Source organism: Oreochromis aureus, linkage group 1 (genome assembly GCF_013358895.1).
Source record: "Oreochromis aureus strain Israel breed Guangdong linkage group 1, ZZ_aureus, whole genome shotgun sequence".
NCBI classification, from domain to species: domain Eukaryota; kingdom Metazoa; phylum Chordata; class Actinopteri; order Cichliformes; family Cichlidae; genus Oreochromis; species Oreochromis aureus.
In genome coordinates, this window is record NC_052942.1 from 30,057,215 (window position 1) to 30,070,184 (window position 12,970).

Genomic DNA, 12,970 nt, shown 5'->3' on the forward strand with positions numbered 1-12,970 from the left:
ACACTACTCACATGATAAAACCTCACAACGTGTGGACTTTATGAGAATAACAACCAAGCAGCCGATGTAATTTCATCTGCTGTTTCACAAAATTACTCCCATCATGCCACTTTTAGATTTCACTGAGTTATGTTGCAGTGTAAGGAGCAAAACATTACAACCTGTCCTCTGATACAGCTTAATTAAATGTTCTTTTACTTGCCTCGGAACAAAAGCCATCATCCGAGGAGAAAATGATGGCTTTACTTTTCTAAATTTACATCAGATGTACACTTAGTCCTGCTGTGTTTGTAACCTGGTTTTAACACAGCATATAAACAAAGTCATGCGCTAAATCAGCTGGAACGGCTGTTCTTTACTTTAGTCTTTGCAACATTAAAGCAGTCGACTAAGAAGAAACATGAATCTGTGAGGTGGTTTTATAGATTTTCATTGACAGTTTTTTCAACATGCCGAGCAAAATGGGCTAACATCAAGACCGGTCTCATTACAATAATGAAATGAAAATGTGACATTGTCCAGATGATGTGTTTGGCAATGGTTGCCAAGGTAACTACCATTTCTCAGCTAATGCATGATGTCCAGAGTTTAGGGATGACTACATAACGGTGGATGGTGCGCTGGATCATACCAAATGCCTCTGACAGGCTTACATGGTTCAATTTCAAATTGAGTTTGGAAAGGGATAATTGCACCAGAGCAGACACACAACCCCACTCATAGTTGTCAAAATATGGATCACAATCTCTTATTTTTTGTAAACATGTTGCTTTTTTTCCCCATCTGTCTTTGTGAATAATCTCGCCTCTCTCTCCTGACTGACGGCTCTTCACTCTGCATGTAAAGTGCAGAAAATTATTCCATCTCTGTAGCAGGTAGTGCAGAATTACTGACAACACTCTGTATGCACAGCATGTTTCATACTCCAGTGAACTCATCGGGGTGTCTCTCACAAAAAAAGGGGGCTTTAAAAGGTTTTTGTACATATTTTAAAACATAAACTAGATTAATAAGATGGAACAGAATGCAACTTAAAGTCATAACATGTAATGTACAATTATTACAGTTTGATTTTATATGTTTAATATTTTTGTACCACAGGAGTAGCAGACTTAAATTCTCTATGGGCCACTCAAGAAGAGCCAGCCATATACACCCACTGGCCATTTGATTAGGTATCCCTTATTAGTACTTTGTCTTCAAGGTGTCAGGGTTTTGAGTTCATTGTGTTTTTTGTGACTTTTCTATTATAAAGATGGGTTTAGTTCCAGTTCTAAAGTTAGACTCAAGTTATTTCTATGTCTCTGAGTGTCTTGCATCCCCAGTTTATGGTTTCTTGTCTGTTAGGTTTCTCTTGTGTCTGTCTCATCCCTGTGTCGAGTGTAAAAGTCTGTCGTGCCACCCGTGTTTATGTCTCTCACCCCTCCATGTGTCTTAGTTGTATCGCTGTGTTTCATCTTCCTTACCTGTTTCCCCTTTCCTCTTCTTGTGTCTCATCTGCCTCCCTGCTTGTTTATCCCCATTGCTGTGTCAAGCTGTGTGTCTTAAGTCAGTGACAGTCTCTCGTACTGTGTTCGCTGTGTTAAGTTTTCCTTCCCCCTGTGTCATCACATCCAATTTCCTCCAGCTGTGTTCCCATGAGTTTCCACTTCCCTCGTCATCCTTTAGTGTATTTATTGTCTCGGTCTTCCTCTTGTCCTTTGTCGGTGCATTTGCAAATCGCCCGTTAATCCTCCCTCGTGTCTCCATGTTCCCTTGTTATTTCCAAGTGTTTCAGATTTCAGGTGTTAGGTGTTATTTCCGTTTTTATTCATTTTGGTTTTTCTGTTTTTGTCCATGTTTGCTACCAGCCATAATAAACGGCTCACTTTTGGTTAAGTCTTAGTCCAGCTTCCTCTTTCTGCGTTTGGGTCCTCACACAAAAAAATCACACGATCACACATAGACCATGACACAAAGCTGCCGTAATGGCACAGATTTAACAAAGTACATTCCTCAGAAATTTTGGTCCATATTGACATGACAGCAGTTACTGCAGATTTGCTGGCTGCACATCCATGATGTGGATCTGCTGTTCCACCACATTCCAAAGGTGCTCTATTGGATTGAGATCTGGTGACTGTGGAGGCTATTTGAGTACAGTGAGCTTATTATCATATTCAAGACACCAGTTTGACATGATTTGAGTTTTGTAACATGGTGGGTTATCCTTTTGGAAGCAACCATCGGATGATGGTCATAACGAGATTGGAAAAGGTCAGAAACTATACTCAGGTAGGCTGTGATTGTTTTCCACAGTGTGTCCTCGGTGCTGTCTTCCTCCCCTCACCCCCAACTGGCCACTGCAGATGGCTGCCCTTCTCTGAACCAGCGTCTGCCATAGGTGTACTGCTGCTAAAAAGGAGTTTTTCTGTCCCACTGTCACTAAGTGTGTGCTCATCTTCATCTAACTGTTGTTTTTTTTCTCTAATATTAGCCTCCACCTTACAGTATAAAGTGCCTTGAGGCGTTTGTTGTTGTGATTTGCCACTATAAATTGAATTTGTGTTTAAATGAAGGACAGTTGGTGCAAAGGGGCCTAAATTGTACCAAGGAAATATTACCCCACACAAATACACTACCATCTTGAACCATTGATACAAGGGACAATGGAGTCATGCTTTCTTGATGTTTATGTGAAATTCTAACCCTATCTGCTTGTTGCAGCAGAAATTAAGAATCATCAGAGCAGGAAATTTTTCTTCCAAACCTCTGTTGTCTAATTTTGGTGCGCTCCTGTGAACTGTACCCAATCAGGTTAAGAAATGCTCTTCTGCATATCTTGGCTATTATTTGAATTACTCTTGCATTTCTGTCAGCTGGAAGCAGTCTTGCCATTCTCCCCTCCCAGAGAACTACAGCTCACTCGATATTTTTTCCTTTTTGGACCATTCTCTGTTCAATTTGAACTTCAGAAGGTTGACTTCCTATATCTTCTAAATCGATTTTCTTGACCACTTATTTCACTTCAGGTCAAAAGAGGGACCATTCCAACTGTCAAAGGGTGGAATTAGCCCCCAATCAGTCAACAAAGTTGCTTAGCAGTTATTAGTTATTCAAAATAATATATAAAAATAAAGCATTCTGATTACAGTTCAACAGGAGGACAACCATTCAGCCCATTCACAACAGCCTGTTTAACATTAGCCTGTTAACCTTCCTGCAATAAAGACACCAAGTCAGTGTCATTGCTGATTAAAATCTCCTGCTATTAGCTTGCTAGCTGTCACTGGCTTTACCGTCTGTGCTATCATCCACACTATCATCCACCATGTACTGATGTAATCTACTGACCATGAGTTAAAAATCCAGGTAGCTCTTCTTAGCGCACCTCAAATAGCTGTACTTATCTGAGTGAGCACACTTATGCATTTGAAATATTAAGATTAATATTAGAAATGTGATATGAAACAGCATTATTACGCTGCACTGCTGAGTGAGTAGTTAACAAAGGAGAAAATAAGTTAGAAAAAACATTTAAACTAATTAATTCTTCACCTGTTTATATAATTATTACAGGTACACTGGAATAATTAACGACTAACCAATTTCTCTGGTTAAAGTGCACTAAGTGTAGATATAATTATTCAGACATGTACTAAATTGTACTCAAATTTTATGCAAAAAATACACACATATGTGTGTGTGTTCGGCACACTACCCATGTTCCCAAAAGAGTGTCACTAAAAGTAGCATCCCACATGTGGGAGTTTCCTCCATAGCAACTCGCCTTTCACAGGCCTCAATTAGCTGAGTGGCAGGACACATGGGAATCCCTTGCCCATCTCGAGACAGGGCCCCAGGGACCAGAGCAGAGGTGAGAGAGCACAGAAGCATGTTTCTGTACAGTGAAGCCCATTATAGTTGGCGTGAGGAGTAACAAATATCCACAGTGCCTTTTCCCTGAGAGGACACGTGGAGACAAATATTATGAAGGATGGAATTAGATGCATTGTGTTCCTTTAGTCTTACCGCAGCTCCCAGAGCTCTTCAGCTATAAAAGCCTATGTTATGCGGATAATGATGAATACTTAACACAATGTGTGTTGTGTGGGAGTTCATTATTGTATGCCTTCATCTTTGAGCAACGCAGTTTGAATACTGCAAAACAGATGTTAGACCTCACAGAGGATATAAAAAAAAGTACACTTTTGTGTGAAATGCTGAATAAAACAAAAGTTTGAATTTTTATGTTTATACTTATTCCATTTCCTAATATATTTTGCAATTCCTGCTCTCTGCTCGCTACGTCGACTTCCTCTCTTTGTTTAGTTTTCCATCAGACCTGCATCTAATTGCCCAATACTCACCTTCATCCACTCGCTCTCCAGCCTACCCTTATTTTGCCTTCATGCCTTCCACTTTTTATCACTTGTCTGACCGCCTCCTCATGCATAACCCTAGTGAAGATTAGGATTTTAATCTCTCTGGCTCGTTCCACTATGAATACAATTACCCTCTTCATACAGAGTCTAATCCATTAGCTGCAAATTGCTTTTCTTTCTTTCTTTTTTTATTGTTTAAGGAGATCCTTTTCTTTTTACTAACAATTAAAAGAAACCATCACCCAAAGACACTTTTAGAGTCTGCCTGATCGGTGCATAGCTGGTCCATCGGCCATCTGAACAGAGCCTCTGGTCCACATTCACATGACAAAGGGTTAGGGTCATCAGTCTATAAGGGTGAACAAACACTTGACCCCCAAAGTCCAGTTAGCTTGACTTGTGTGTTTGCTGAATACCGTGGTTTGGCTTGCTTGAACAGATGTGGCAGAGCCAAAGAAACACCTCAAATGACTGAACCACAAAGTAAAGATAGGCATTTTGATTGAACACTAGTGGTGGAAGAGTGGTGCAGGGGTTAGCAGTGGCTCTTCGCAGCAAGGAGGTCGTGGCTTTGAATCCACAGACAAGCTGAGGATTTTCTGTCTGGAGTTTGCACGTTGTCCCTGTGGTTCTCTACAGGTACTTCGACTTCTTCCCACAATCCAAAGACATGCTTGTTTATGATTCTAAATTGGTTGCAGGTGTGAAAGAGTGTGTAAATAATCCTTTATCCCTCTGTGTTAACCCTGGGACACATCGGAAACCTGTTGAGGGTGACATCTGGGAAAGCCTCCAGTAAATAACCAGTTAAAAAACGGAAATTTAACTATTCTTCAAAGATCTCAAATGACTGGTCATAGCTGTGTGACACTTGTTGCACGCTAACTTTACCTAGCGGTGCTTTCAGCAGATCTTGTTTTCACAAAATCAATGACAAAAAGTCCTTGATTTTGCATGTTTCTCCTATTTTTTTTTTACCATATAATCTCACGCTCTTTATCCAGCTGGCATCTGTTAGTTCTTGGTGGTTCATTGTTTATTCTTGTTTTTCTCTTTGTTTTTTGTTTTGTTTTTTTCAGGGGAAAATGTAGAATTTGGACCCAAAAAAAGTTTTATAAGTGGTTAAGTTTTTTTGCTTTTTATTTTTTAATCTCACCAATTCCCACGACAATGTAAATATAATCATGAAGTTCATCGTGCTCTTTTGGAGTTTTTCTTCAAAAACAAACCATGTTAATAAAGTGTCATAGGAAGAGAGCGTGAGCTGTGATAAAAATCAAAGAGAGGAGCAGTGGAGTAAAATAAATAAGAGATCAAAAAGACAAACTGAGGCATACTCATGTCCAGAAGCTTAATCACAGTGTGAGCGCAGGCCAGCAGGCGAGTGGCGAGAGGGAACAAGAGAACCAGCCCTAAGTGTAAATACACACAAAATCTTTTATAACTACCAAATAGAACTTTAACATGTAACACATCAAAAACAGTACAACAGGCTTCTTCTAGAAAGCCATCATCAGCTGGAATATTTGTGCATTAATGATACTTTTTGTTATTACACGTGGAAGAATTTGACTAAACCCTTCACAACCAGGGGGCAGCATTTTATCAGTAGGTGTGCTGAGATATTTTAGCATGTGTGCTGATTTTTGATGTCTTTTAAACTACCACTGTTTATTCAGAATGAATTTCCTTTTGCCAGGACATTATTATAGATAAGAATAATGACTTGTGGGCTTAAACAAAGGTTGTGCTAATTTGCTGGGAAATACTTGTATTATATTCAAGTACAGCCCTAGTTCAACTCCATCTGATGTCTCTCCAACACAATACACAGACATACTGGTTAAAAGACACGGGCATTAATTCTTTATTTATGTTCTGTTGGTAGTTTTACTCCATATTTAGTTGTTTTTTTAAACAGTTAAGTATCTTTAATATGAACAAACATGGTGTTTTCTCCAGTTTAAGCTGTAAAAATGCCAATGGAGTACTCAGGTGGAAATCAAGTCAACCCTGCTTGTTATTGTCCTGCTCACTGACTATGACTACTTTAACTGTCAGTCAGTCACAGTCACAACAGAGCAGGTGTCCAGTCTGTTTGGTAGCATATCGATCAGATCAGAATATTTACAGTATAGATAAATAACATACAAAACCAAAAGGGTCTAAAAAATATTTTGGTAATATTATGCTTTTTTTCTATTGAAGCCCCTTTCTCATGTTAGATCTTTTGCCCTACATTCTCTTTCTAACTCCTTTTTGAAACCGTCACGCAGCTGGTGCATAACCAGAATAACATGACGTCTGTGGCCTGACTGAGTCATCAGGACCCCTATGAGCTTCCGGGAAAACCATAGCTTGGTGAATGACTGTGCTCTCTATTTCCCCACATAAAGCTCAGGATGAGACAGCTCCAATCATCCGGCTGAATAACAGGAACAGAATGAACAGTGTTAAACTCCAAGATAAGACACAGTGCAGCTCGTTTTATGTCTCCAGTCCTTTGACTTTCAAGTGTGATTACCTGGATATAATATATAATACAGCTCTTGACAAGGCGATGACTTTAATCAAGCTTCAAAGGCAAGGCATCATGCTGTGGCACACACACACACACACACACACACACACAAAGAGAATAGGCTGATTGTTTTTCTCTTAAAACATGAAAAATGTGCCAGTCAGAGGGCTTTGCTTAGATGCTTCACATGTTGATTGTCTATGTTTGGGAGTCATTGTGAGCTGGTGCCCATGTAAGTGTGTGTACCCGTTTCTACTTTGATCAAGACAAAGTGAAAATTATAAATGTAGTGTTGTTTTTAATTCCCTATTGTGAAACCTTAAATTAACATTTTATAGTTTCCAAACGTTTGTAGCCCTTTTAATCTGCAGGGGTACCATGTGTGCTTCTGTGGACGCAGTGAAGCCACACGGCAGTTCAACCTTTAATCAGTTGATTTGTGTTTCTGAATATGATTTTTTTTTCGTGTCCTGAACAAGGTTTTTCATTTCTCCAGACCTGTTTTTACTGATTTCATGTTCACATAATGAAATTAATATTTTCCCTTATTAAAGGGTAAAAAAAAAGCCCATATTTGGTGGTTGAAGGGATTGGAGTGACTCATTACAGTTTGAGTCATAAATGTCACAGATTTTCAGACAGAATCTCCCATTTCACCACATCCTGAAGGTGCTCTGTTGGATTAAAATCTGGGGACTGTGGAAGTCATTTTAGTAAAGTAAACACATCGTCGTGTTTAAGGAACCAATTTGAAATGATTTAAGCTTTGCAACATGGTGATGATGGGTACACTGTGGTCAGGGACATGGTCTGCAATCAATCCCAATGTTCAGCTGATAAGTGAGTCAAGAAAATATATCCCACAATATCACACCACCATCAGTCTGAATCCATGCATGTTTTAATGTGTATGCCATGTCTGTCCCTGTCATCTGAATGTTGAAACAGAAATCAAGACTCATCAGACTACCCAATGTTTTTCCAGTCTTCTGTTCTCTAATTTTCGTGATCCTGTACAAACTGTAGTCTCAGTTTCCTGTTTTTACTGACAGTGGTGAACCCAGTGTGGTCTTCTGATGCTGAAGCTTATCTGCTTCAAGGTTTAATGAGTAGTGCATCTTACTTAGTTATTGTTATCTTACTATAAGGTTAAAGCACTCTTGCCATGGAGATCTGTCACTCACTGAGCATTTTCTCTTTTTCAGATCATTCTCTGTAAATCCTGGATATGGTTGTAAGAGAGAATCCAGTAGATCTGCAGTTTCTGAACTACTCAGATTAGCAACCATGCTACTAAATGCATTGAGTTGCTGCCATTTGAGTGGCTGAATAGAAATTTGCATTAGAAATGTAGATTGTTTTTTCACAACCAGGCTGGTGGAAGGAAAGAGCAGTGTACCATGCGCCCTGCTACAATGACGCAATTGTGGTGTCATCCAGTGGTTTGTGAGCCAAGGTTGATTTGTGTGGGTCTGTTTAGGAACACACAGTTCCTGTGTTGCTGTCTTGTCTCTTTATTTGTTTTTCATTCACAAGTCCTTTGAGAAGCAGTTTTCATAACTTGGTAGACACTTGATCATGTAGTTATATTGAAGTGTTAACTAAACTAACTTTAATTTCAGTCGGGACACTGGGACTTAAAAACATTAAGGAATTTTTGATGCCTTAGCTGTATGGGTCTAATTGAACACACAATTAGGCACTTTCTAGCTAACGTGCTAATAAAAACTCCATCAGACTTTTTGAATAGTTTATACATTGACTGCATAGAAAATGTTATCTGAGATCGCTGCATTAAAATCCAAAAGGTGGCCATGAACAACACGTTCTCATCCCAACGTGTAACATACCGACGCATGTGACAAATCGTCAGTATGTTACGCATTCGGGGGCATGGGAGCCAGTTACAATGAATCTATACATGTAAATGTGTTTTAGTTTTGATCATGAATCACTTTGGAAAACACTATGTGATGGGGTTAAGGTCAGTGTTAGGGCTGGAATGGACGGCTGGAGCCTCTGCCCTAAGCGTGTGTTACTGCCGCGAGTGGCACTCTATTGGATTTAATTGAGAACACAGAGCGTCTCATAAGGACGCAGAAGGGTACCTTTCGTGTTACTATGAGACGTCGTTACAAACCGTCGGTATGTTACGCATTGGGAATGAGAATGCTCTGCCATGAACCATGAACATAGTCAGGAGATTTAGTGAAGTGGTTCAAATTACATTACATCCCTAGTTGCTACAGCTGCTTATTTCACCACTCACCTGTCAATCAAAGTAGCCACACCCTTAATTGTGCATAAATTTAAGCTCTAACATTATTTAATAGGTGAATTTTTTTTTAAAGGCACTTACCAGAGGAGGAAAAAAGCCACTTAAATTCCTTTTTTTCCAGGCTGCAAAGTTGAGGATTTCAACATGGGACTCTATGGGGATTGACTCTCTTTTGGAGCTAGCCTCAAGTGGCCATTAGGAGAACTGCAGTTCTGGATGAAATGGTTAGGTCGTCCTTTTTGTTTCATACCGAAACATCTGAACAAATACTGAATTAAAATGTGTTGCTTCATAGCTGAATATGCACATTTTAATACCAAATATTGGACTGATTGGCATGAAAACTGATACAGACATTTACGTCTCTCTCAGGATGAACTGCAATCACTTTGTTGATCACCTGACTGTTCATCCAATATCTTCGTAACATTTCCACCATCCTCATTTAAACCTTGTGTTAAAGGCTCAACAAATGTCTGCATCATCACAAAGATTTAGTGTTGACACTGTGTGTGCACGGGATACTGCTTCTGCCACCATCACATATTTAACTACAGCAAATCCCGCCTGTTCCTTGGTGATTTTAATAAAATCCCAAAGGATATTACAGATGCATTTTAAAAGCTGCTGTCACATCCTAATTTGTGTTTTACAGGCATTAGATTCATCAGTGTGTGAAACTCCGGTCACAAGATGAATTCAAAGACAGACTGTTTCTGGTCCCTTGATATAAATGCTTCAGTAGTCTGGTGTCTGACTTTTATTGGATCGCCAGTCACTGTGTCCCTGTGGTTACGTGAAACCAGCTCCTGCTCCCAATTACCAAATCCTGCTCCAGAGGCGTGTGCTGCCCATTGTTTTCTTGTGTGTGTAGTAACAAAACGCTGGGTATGCCAGAGAAGACTGATTTTTTTTTTAAATCAGAAATTGTCCAATTATGCCAATTAAATCGTAAAAAACACAGACGCTAACATCTCACCATTGTTGAGTGTCTGCAAGCCCGCTGAAAACAGGGAATTAAAAATGTGAGCCTTTAAAAAAAAAACGACTTAGAAAGGGTATAATCATTATGTCCTAGACATATTAAGTGTTTTATTGCTAATGTTCAAATCCTTATTTACAACAACATATTTATTTTTAATGAAAACAAGAAAACTAATCGAGACTGAGACAAAATGAACTTTAAGCTGCTCTTCCCATTCCACAGACAGCAATTCACATCCCACCAAGTAAAATGCACAAATTCAAATCTGAAAAATGAAAACCCTCCCTTATCCGCCACTTTATTGGGTACACTTTGCTAGTACCGGTTTGGACCTATCTTTACCTTCAGAGCTTAATTATTCATTCAGCGAGGAGCTGGAAACATTTGCGGCGTCACACAGTTGTAGCAGATTTAAATTTGATATGAATCTTCAGTGGGGCAGCACGGTGGTTAGCACTGTTGCCGCACAGCAAGAAGGTCCTGAGTTCAATTCCACCATCAGGCCGGGGTCTTTCTGTGTGGAGTTTGCATGTTCTCCCCATGTTTGCGTGGGTTCTCCCCGGGTACTCCGGCTTCCTCCCACCGTCCAAAGACATGCAGTTAGTGGGTATAGGTTAATTGATTAATCTAAATTGCCCTTAGGTGTGAATGTGAGTGCAAATGGTTGTCTGTGTCTCTGTGTTATCCCTGTGACAGACTGGCAACCTGTCCAGGGTGTACCCCGCCTCTTGCCCCGTGACAGCTGGGATAGCCTCCAGCACCCCCCGCGACCCTGGAAAGGATAAGCAGAAGCAAATGGATGAATCTTCAGTTCCAACAAAACCCAAAGGTGCTCTATTGGATTGAGATCTGCTGACTCTGAGGACATTTGAGTCCAGTGGACTTATTGTCATGTTCAAGAAACCCATTTGAGATCATTTAGGCTACAAAGGCATGACACATTATCCTGCTGGAATGGGTGTAGCATGAAGATGGTGGGTATGGACATGGTCAGCAGCGATACTGTCGTAGGCTGTGTCTTTCAGTGATGCTCAATTGGTACTATAAGAGCAAAAAGTGTGCCAAGAAACCCCATATCATTACTCTACCACCAGCAGCCAGGACTGCTAATACGAGCCTGATTGCTTTGCTGATTCGTGTCCATGTACGCAAAATTAATGCTTATTTTCAAATACATTATTGATTACTGCTTCGGTTGGGTTTAAGCATTAAAAGCAATTTGGTTGGGATTAGAAAAAGATAATGGTTTGGGTTCAAATCAAACTATAGGAAACATGCTTCCTATTGAGATACTTTGCCAGATGACTGGGTCATGACCACAGAGAAATACATGGCTTTTCACTATTTAACATTTTCTCAGGGGACTGGGCTGGAAATACAGCACAAGATGATTTCCAATCTTCTGATGAGTTTCCTAATCTTCATTTGATACTTTTTAAGTTTAAAAGGGGAACCCCCCCCTAACATGATTCAGATCTAAACTTTTTCAAGTACCAGCAGCAGCATGGAGGCAAATATTAGTCGAGACAGCAAAAACCTGTTTCTTTGGAGTCTTTTTTCATCTGTCATCAGTCACACTTGTAACCATGGCTGTAAAGGCCCTGTGTGCTCAGTAAAACACCAAAACACCTGGGTCTGCTTATCAACGAGTGCATACATGCATGCGTGTGATGCCACGGAAGAACACACACGCACACATTCAGAGGGAATCAAAAGCTGATTCCAAAGTCTGATTGTGTTGCTTTGCAGGAAAGCTTGTGCCCACCTTCACTTTGAAGACAGTGAAAACAAATGTGTAACTCTCAGTTGTGAACGTAATCCGCAGCCTTTGCTGAATAAGCCCGTGTTTATGCTACACGGTTCGCAGGTCCAGATGTTTTTCTGTTATTCTAAAGTAGGAAGAAGGTGATTACTGCGAGCTAAGCTGCTGAACTCTACAGTCATCAGGTTTGATTGTTGTGATTAAATCTTATCTTACATGGAACTTTTTCAGTTTGACCCTGGTTACCATGGGAGTTTTGAACGTATGTGAGGCTCTTTTACACTGACTGTACTCTTTGTCTTGCCAGTTAGGGAAAACATGAGATCAATTTTGTTACACTAAGCAGAGCAAAAAATAACAAATTATCAAGTTCCACAAAGACAGCAAGTGTTACACAACATAGAGGAACAAAACCCCAACTACAGCTGCAGCTTTTAGTGAGAGACTGAGACATGCTGGACCGATCTGCTGCCAAACACGCCTTACAAGTAACACACAGCCTTGAAATTCCACCACTTTTGAAACACAGAAGCTAAGAGTGTTGATTGATGCTACAAAATCAGGATTCCTGAAATATTCTCAGTCAGCCAATATGTGCTTACTCTGGAGGCTTTCAAATGTGTCTGATGATTAAAATCCAAATGATACTCACAAATGGCAGTCAGTCCCATTGCTTAGAGTAAGAACCTGACTACTAAGAACAAAAAGAAAACATGTGTAGCGACATATATGCGCTCTAATTTTATTAACCTTCCCTCACATACATGTAAGAGGCTGGAATTGTAGTGCAGAAACTTTATGTGCTTACATAAACTTAGGCCTTGGTCGCAAAGGCCTTGAGAGTGCCTGACGTCCATGGGTCACCTCAGAAACATGAATATTCCCCACTGCTGATAGCTGTAGGTTGCTCGCAGTCACTGTGAAAACCATTGCTAACAAAAGGTTTATATTTCTGTGTTAAATCTATGCTGTACACATGTCATAAATGCAAACCTGACATCTACCTCTTTAGCGATGCATGAATTATACTTCTGCAGTGAATCTATGTAGAGTCTACAAC